The sequence below is a fragment of the Tachyglossus aculeatus genome, unplaced genomic scaffold, assembly GCF_015852505.1.
Source record: "Tachyglossus aculeatus isolate mTacAcu1 unplaced genomic scaffold, mTacAcu1.pri scaffold_144_arrow_ctg1, whole genome shotgun sequence".
NCBI classification, from domain to species: domain Eukaryota; kingdom Metazoa; phylum Chordata; class Mammalia; order Monotremata; family Tachyglossidae; genus Tachyglossus; species Tachyglossus aculeatus.
Window position 1 is genome coordinate 181,104 of NW_024044868.1, and position 6,000 is coordinate 187,103.

At 48.6% G+C, this 6,000-nt stretch overlaps 1 non-coding gene across 1 annotated transcript; it reads right to left on the minus strand.

Annotated features, from left to right (window-relative positions):
• Window positions 1-2,117: 2,117 nt before the first annotated feature.
• Window positions 2,118-2,255, minus strand: LOC119923115. Its single transcript, XR_005448769.1, has one exon. It is a non-coding gene; the product is annotated as a small nucleolar RNA SNORA7 (small nucleolar RNA).
• Between the last annotated feature and the right edge of the window lie 3,745 nt (window positions 2,256-6,000).

Here is a 6,000-nt window from a genome sequence, read left to right on the forward strand (position 1 = left end):
TCTGGCCCTCCAGGAAACTTCATTGAAGACACACACACACACACACACACACACACACACACACACACACACACACACACACATGCACGCACACACACACGCACACGCACACATGCACGCGCGCACACATGCGCACACACGCGCACGCGCGCACGCGCGCACACACACACACACACACACACACACACACACACACACACAACCCCACAAAAACTTGGTGCACCGAAATCTCCCCAAGCAGGGTGGAAATAAATCCCGGACCCGCATCCTGGAAAATTTGGGGTGGAGTTTCTCCCTCCCTCCTCCACTCCCCCCGCCCCCCCCGCCCCCCCCGCCCCAAGGTTCAGGGAAACCCAGGGTCAAGGTTGGAGGGAGGGTGCAGAGGGGAAGGGGAGGAAGAGGGAGAGAGGGGCATCTTCCCCCCTTCTCCTGGGCAGGTCCACCCCTCACCCGGAAGCCTGGAGAAAAATTCTGGTTTTGCTTAATGAAAGGGAGCCTTGGCTTGCTGACCGGGCGAGAGGCCTGGGGGGCGATCCGGGGGTACGGAAGCACCCCCACCCCCACCCCAGGAGATGGGCTGCAGGAGGGGGAGATTTGCTAAGGCCCCATTTGCCCCGCTCCCACGGCTTCAACTATCATCTCTACACTGGTGACACCCAGATCTACCTCTCTGCCCCTGCTCTCTCCACCTCTCTCCAGGCTCGCATCTCCTCCTGCCTTCAGGACATCTCCATCTGGATGTCTGCCCTCCACCTTAAACTCAACATGTCGAAGACTGAACTCCTTGTCTTCCCTCCCAAATCTTGCCCTCTCCCTGACTTTCCCATCTCTGTTGACGGCACTACCATACTTCCCGTCTCACAAGCCCGCAACCTTGGTGTCATCCTCGACTCTGCTCTCTCATTCACCCCTCACATCCAAGCCGTCACCAAAACCTGCCGGTCTCAGCTCCGCAACATTGTCAAGATCTGCCCTTTCCTCTCCATCCATGCCGCTACCCTGCTCATTCAAGCTCTCATCCTATCCCATCTGGACTACTGCATCAGCCTTCTCTCTAATCTCCCATCCTGGTGTCTCTCTCCACTTCAATCCATACTTCATGCTGCTGCCCGGATTATCTTTGTCCAGAAACGCTCTGGGCATATTACTCCCCTCCTCAAAAATCTCCAGTGGCTACCAATCAATCTGCGCATCAGGCAGAAACTCCTCACCCTGGGCTTCAAGGCTCTCCATCACCTCGCCCCCTCCTACCTCACCTCCCTTCTCTCCTTCTCCAGCCCAGCCCGCACCCTCCACTCCTCTGCTGCTAATCTCCTCACCGTGCCTCGTTCTCGCCTGTCCCATCGTCGACCCCTGGCCCACGTCATCCCCCGGGCCTGGAATGCCCTCCCTCTGCCCATCCGCCAAGCTAGCTCTCTTCCTCCCTTCAAGGCCCTACTGAGAGCTCACCTTCTCCAGGAGGCCTTCCCAGACTGAGCCCCTTCCTTCCTCTCCCCCTCGTACCCCTCTCCATCCTCCCCGTCTTACCTCCTTCCCTTCCCCACAGCACCTGTACATATGTATATATGTTTGTACGTATTTATTACTCTATTTATTTATTTATGTTTTTCACTTGTACATATCTATTCTATTTATTTTGTTAATATGTTTTGTTTTGTTGTCTGTCTCCCCTTTCTAGACTGTGAGCCCACTGTTGGGTAGGGACCGTCTCTATATGTTGCCAACTTGTACTTCCCAAGCGCTTAGTACAGTGCTCTGCACACAGTAAGCGCTCAGTAAATATGATCGATTGATTGATTGATTGCCTCTGCAATGCCAATATAAGTTGGGGTAACAATGGTGGTCTCTGTTAAGTGCCTACTGTGTGCACTGTATTCATCCCTGGGGTCTTGTGTTGTTTTATGCCGTCGAGTCATCTCCGGCCCAAAGCGACGCCATGAACACATCTCCCCCAGAACACCCCACCTCCATCTGCAATCGTTCTGGTAGTAGATCCAGAGAGTTTTCTTGGTAAAAATTTGGAAGTGGTTTTTCACTGCCTCCTTTCCCAAGGTAAACTTGAGTCTTTGCCCTCGGCTCTCTCCCATGCCTCAGCTGCCCAGCAGAGGTGAATTTTGACTTGTAGCAGATTGCCTTCCACTCATTAGCTACTGGCTTAGCTAGGAATGGAAGGGGTAGGCCTCTCCTTGACTCTCCCTCCTGTAGTCGAGATTGGTAGAGTACTGGAAACTCTCCAAGTGTGACCCTGAGAGGGGTAGCCCTGGGGTAGATACAAGATAATCAAAGTCCCTGTCTACATGGAGCTCACAATCTAAGTAAGTAGGTCCCTATTTTACAGATGAGGAAACTGAGGCACAGAGTCAGTCAGTCAATCGCATTTATTGTGTGCTTACTGTGTGCAGAACATTGTACTAAGTGTTTGAGAGAGTATGCAATAACAATGTAACAGACATATTCCTTTCCCACAACAAGCATACAGTCTAGGAGGGAAAACGGGTATCTAATCTCTATTTTACAGCTGAGGAAATTGAGGCACAGAGAAATTAAGTGACTTGCCCAAGGTCACCCAGCAAGCAATTGGCAGAGCCAGGATTAGAACCCAGGCCCAGGTTCTTTCCGCCAGGTCATGCATAGATTCCACTTTCCTCTTACAAACCACCTTCCTTAGTAAGAGTTTACCATCCAAGTAGCAAGCCGATTAAAATTTGATAGAGATTGGTCTCACAAGTCCTTTGGGTTTAAACTGCTTTGAAAGTTCCTGTCACTAATGGTCATTGCTGCTTCACTTCTGGTGGCAGGGATCTGGATCAGGAATCGTGCGTGGGCAGGGGAGAAGAGGTAGAGGAAAGAAAAAAACCTGGAAATCACAAGAGCAAAAATCAAAGGATAGCAAGCAGATGACTTTGAAATAGACAAGGGTCCAAGCAAATCCTTGCCTAGACCTCCTGGCTGTCATAATAATAATTGTAATAATAATAATAATAATTGTGGTATTTGTTAAAACCTTACTTTGTGCCTGGCACTGAACTAAGTGCTGGGCTGGACTCAAGCAAATCAGATTGGACACAGTCCCTGTCTCACTTAGGGCTCACAGCCTTAATCCCCATTTTGCAGATGAGGTAACTGAGGCACAGAGAAGTGAAGTGACTTGTTCGAGGTCACACAGCAGACAAGTAGAGGAGCCTTCTGACTCATAGGCTCGTGTTCTCTCCACAAGGCCATGCAGCTTCTCTACATATACCAGGGAAACCTCTACATGCTGTCCCAGTATTCTGTTCTCTGTGGTTCTAAGATGCGTAATGATTATGCTATCAGATTCATTCATTCATTCAATCTTATTTATTGAGTGCTTACTTTGTGCAGAGCACTGTACTATGTGCTTGGGAGAGTACAATAAACAGTCACATTCTCTGCCCACAATGAGCTTGCAGTCTAGAGTTGGGGAGATGCTTACCATGCAGCAAAGCATTGTGCTAAATGCTGCAATTGATACCCAGCTCATCAGTTCAGGCAGTCTCAGCCCCACAGGGGGCTCACAGTCTAAGGGGGAATGAGAGCAGGTATCTTATACTCATTTTACAGATGAGGAAACTGAGGCACAAAAAAGACTAAGTGACTTGTCCAAGATTACACAGCAGAGGGGTGCAGAGCAGGGATTAAAATAATGATACGGCATTCAGTATGCACTTACTATGTGGCAAGTGCAGGGTTAATTCAAAGTTGTCAGCTCTGACACAATCCTTGCCCCACATGGGCTCATCATATGCGACTGAGTTGTCTCCAACCCATCACGCCTCCATGGACACATCTCTCCCAGAATGCTCCACCTCCATCTACAATCGTCTGGTAGTGGATCCAGAGAGTTTTCTTGGTAAAAATACAGAAATGGTTTACCATTGTCTTCTTCCATGCAGTAAACTTGAGTCTTCACCCTTGATTCTCCCATGCTGCTGCTGCCCAGCCAGGTGATTTTACCGTCTGACTATTTAACTCCCAATTTACAGCCAAGAAAATGGTCTAGAGAGGTAAAGTGACTTGTCTGAGGTCACATAACAGATCCGAAGCAGAGCTAGACTTAGAACCCAGGTCTTCTGACCACTCTGTCCCAAGCTCCGTCCACTTGGCACATAGTATCAGCGCTTAACAAGTACCATAGTTATTATTATTAATTATTGTTCCCTCAGGCAGTTTCTGTAGTTTTCCTCTGTATCCCCAGAGGAATACATTCCTCCTGGGAATGGGAATGCAATGGGAATAGGATTAGTCCCTATTTTACAGATGAGGAAATTGAGGCACAGAGTCAGTCAGTCAATCGTATTTATTGCGTGCTCACTGTGTGCAGAGCATTATACTACATGTTTGAGAGAGTATGCTATGACAGTATAACAGACACATTCCTAATCCATTCCTCATTGCATTCCCGGGCTCAAAAAAGGAAGTAAAACAACCACTCACCTTAATCTCTTCAGGCCAGGGCAAACAAGCTACAGACAGACAACCAGAACTTTCCTGTTGTTCATTGCTCTGGGTCACTGCTTGGGAGGCAGTTGATTCAGCACAAAAGCACTTCTTTCACCACAGTTTTCCAACCACTGGAAGAATGAGTCAGGTAATACAGCTAACATGGACTGTGTGGCCACAGATCATCTCTCTGAAAGGAAAGGGACCACTGACCCTTCAGGGAGTCCCTCGGTGACCAATAGAGCATGAACGCATGTGAAAAAAAATGCCTTCTTTTCCCTCTAATAACCCCACTTCTGGAAGGCAGGCGATGCTGAATGGGGTAAAGAGATGCTGTTATGATTAAGAGCAATTATTCTACATAACTTAAATCCCACTTAGGGGTCAAAATTACTCTGTTTTAAAGGGTTTTCTAGGCCCTTTTGGGGGTTGATTTGTGTCGATGGAGGAGTCTCCAAGAGAAGGATGCAAAAGCAAGCAAATCCTTTCTCAAATACATTTTTAACGTTTTTTTTCTTTTATTGGGTGTCTGAAAAGCTGTGACTGTGGGTAGGGGGACGGCCCATCCACGCTGCAGTAGTTGATCCTTCCAACAAGGAGCGCCCCAAACAGTAGGAGAACAGTATTCATGATGGATTCCCCCCCCCCATCCCTTTTCCACTGCTCCCCCTCTGGCCATAGTACCCCCAAATTGTCCGGAGTGCTACTAGCTGGACCACTCTCGCTCAGTCCCCTGCTTTGGCTGAAGTTGTAGAGTAGAAGAGGGGTCCTTTTTATTTCATTCTGTGGTATTCGTTAAGCCTTACTCTGTATCAAGCACATTTCTAAACCCTGGGAGAGATACAAGTTTATCATGTTGGACACAGACCCTGTCCCACTTGGGGCTCATGGTCTAAATCGGAGGGAGGGGGATTTAGTGCCAATTACAGATGAGGCGATTGAGGCAGAGAGAGGTGATGTGCTATGCTCCTCCCATGCCTCCCAAACCAGATGGCCTCCAAGGTCTAAGACTGGCTGAATCTAACTCTCTGACCGCTCAGAACTTCCAAACTTCTCTCTGCTGCCCAGATCGCTTTTCTACAAAAACATTTAGGACATGTTTCCCCATTCTTCAAGGACCTCCAGTGGTTGTCTGACCACTTCTACATCGAACAAAATCCTCACCATTGGCTTTAAAGCACTCAATCACCTTGCCCACTTCTACCTCACCCTGCTACTCTCCTAGTACAACCCAGCCCACACACTTGGCTCCTCTAAGGCTAACCTTCTCACTGTACTTCGAGCTCGTCTATCTCACCGCTGACCCCTCACCCATGTTCTGCCTCTGGAAGGCCCTCCCTCCTCAAATCCACAAATATCACTCTCTCCCGCCTTCAAAGCCTTATTGAAGGCTTGGGAGAGAACAGTAGAATAAGTAGACCCCATCTCTGCCCTGAAGGACCTTGCAATGTAGCTGGGGAGACAGATATGTTCTCAATTACAGGTAATTCATCATCTAACTAGCCATTCCCACAAATATTCTGCTGACATGATCACCTG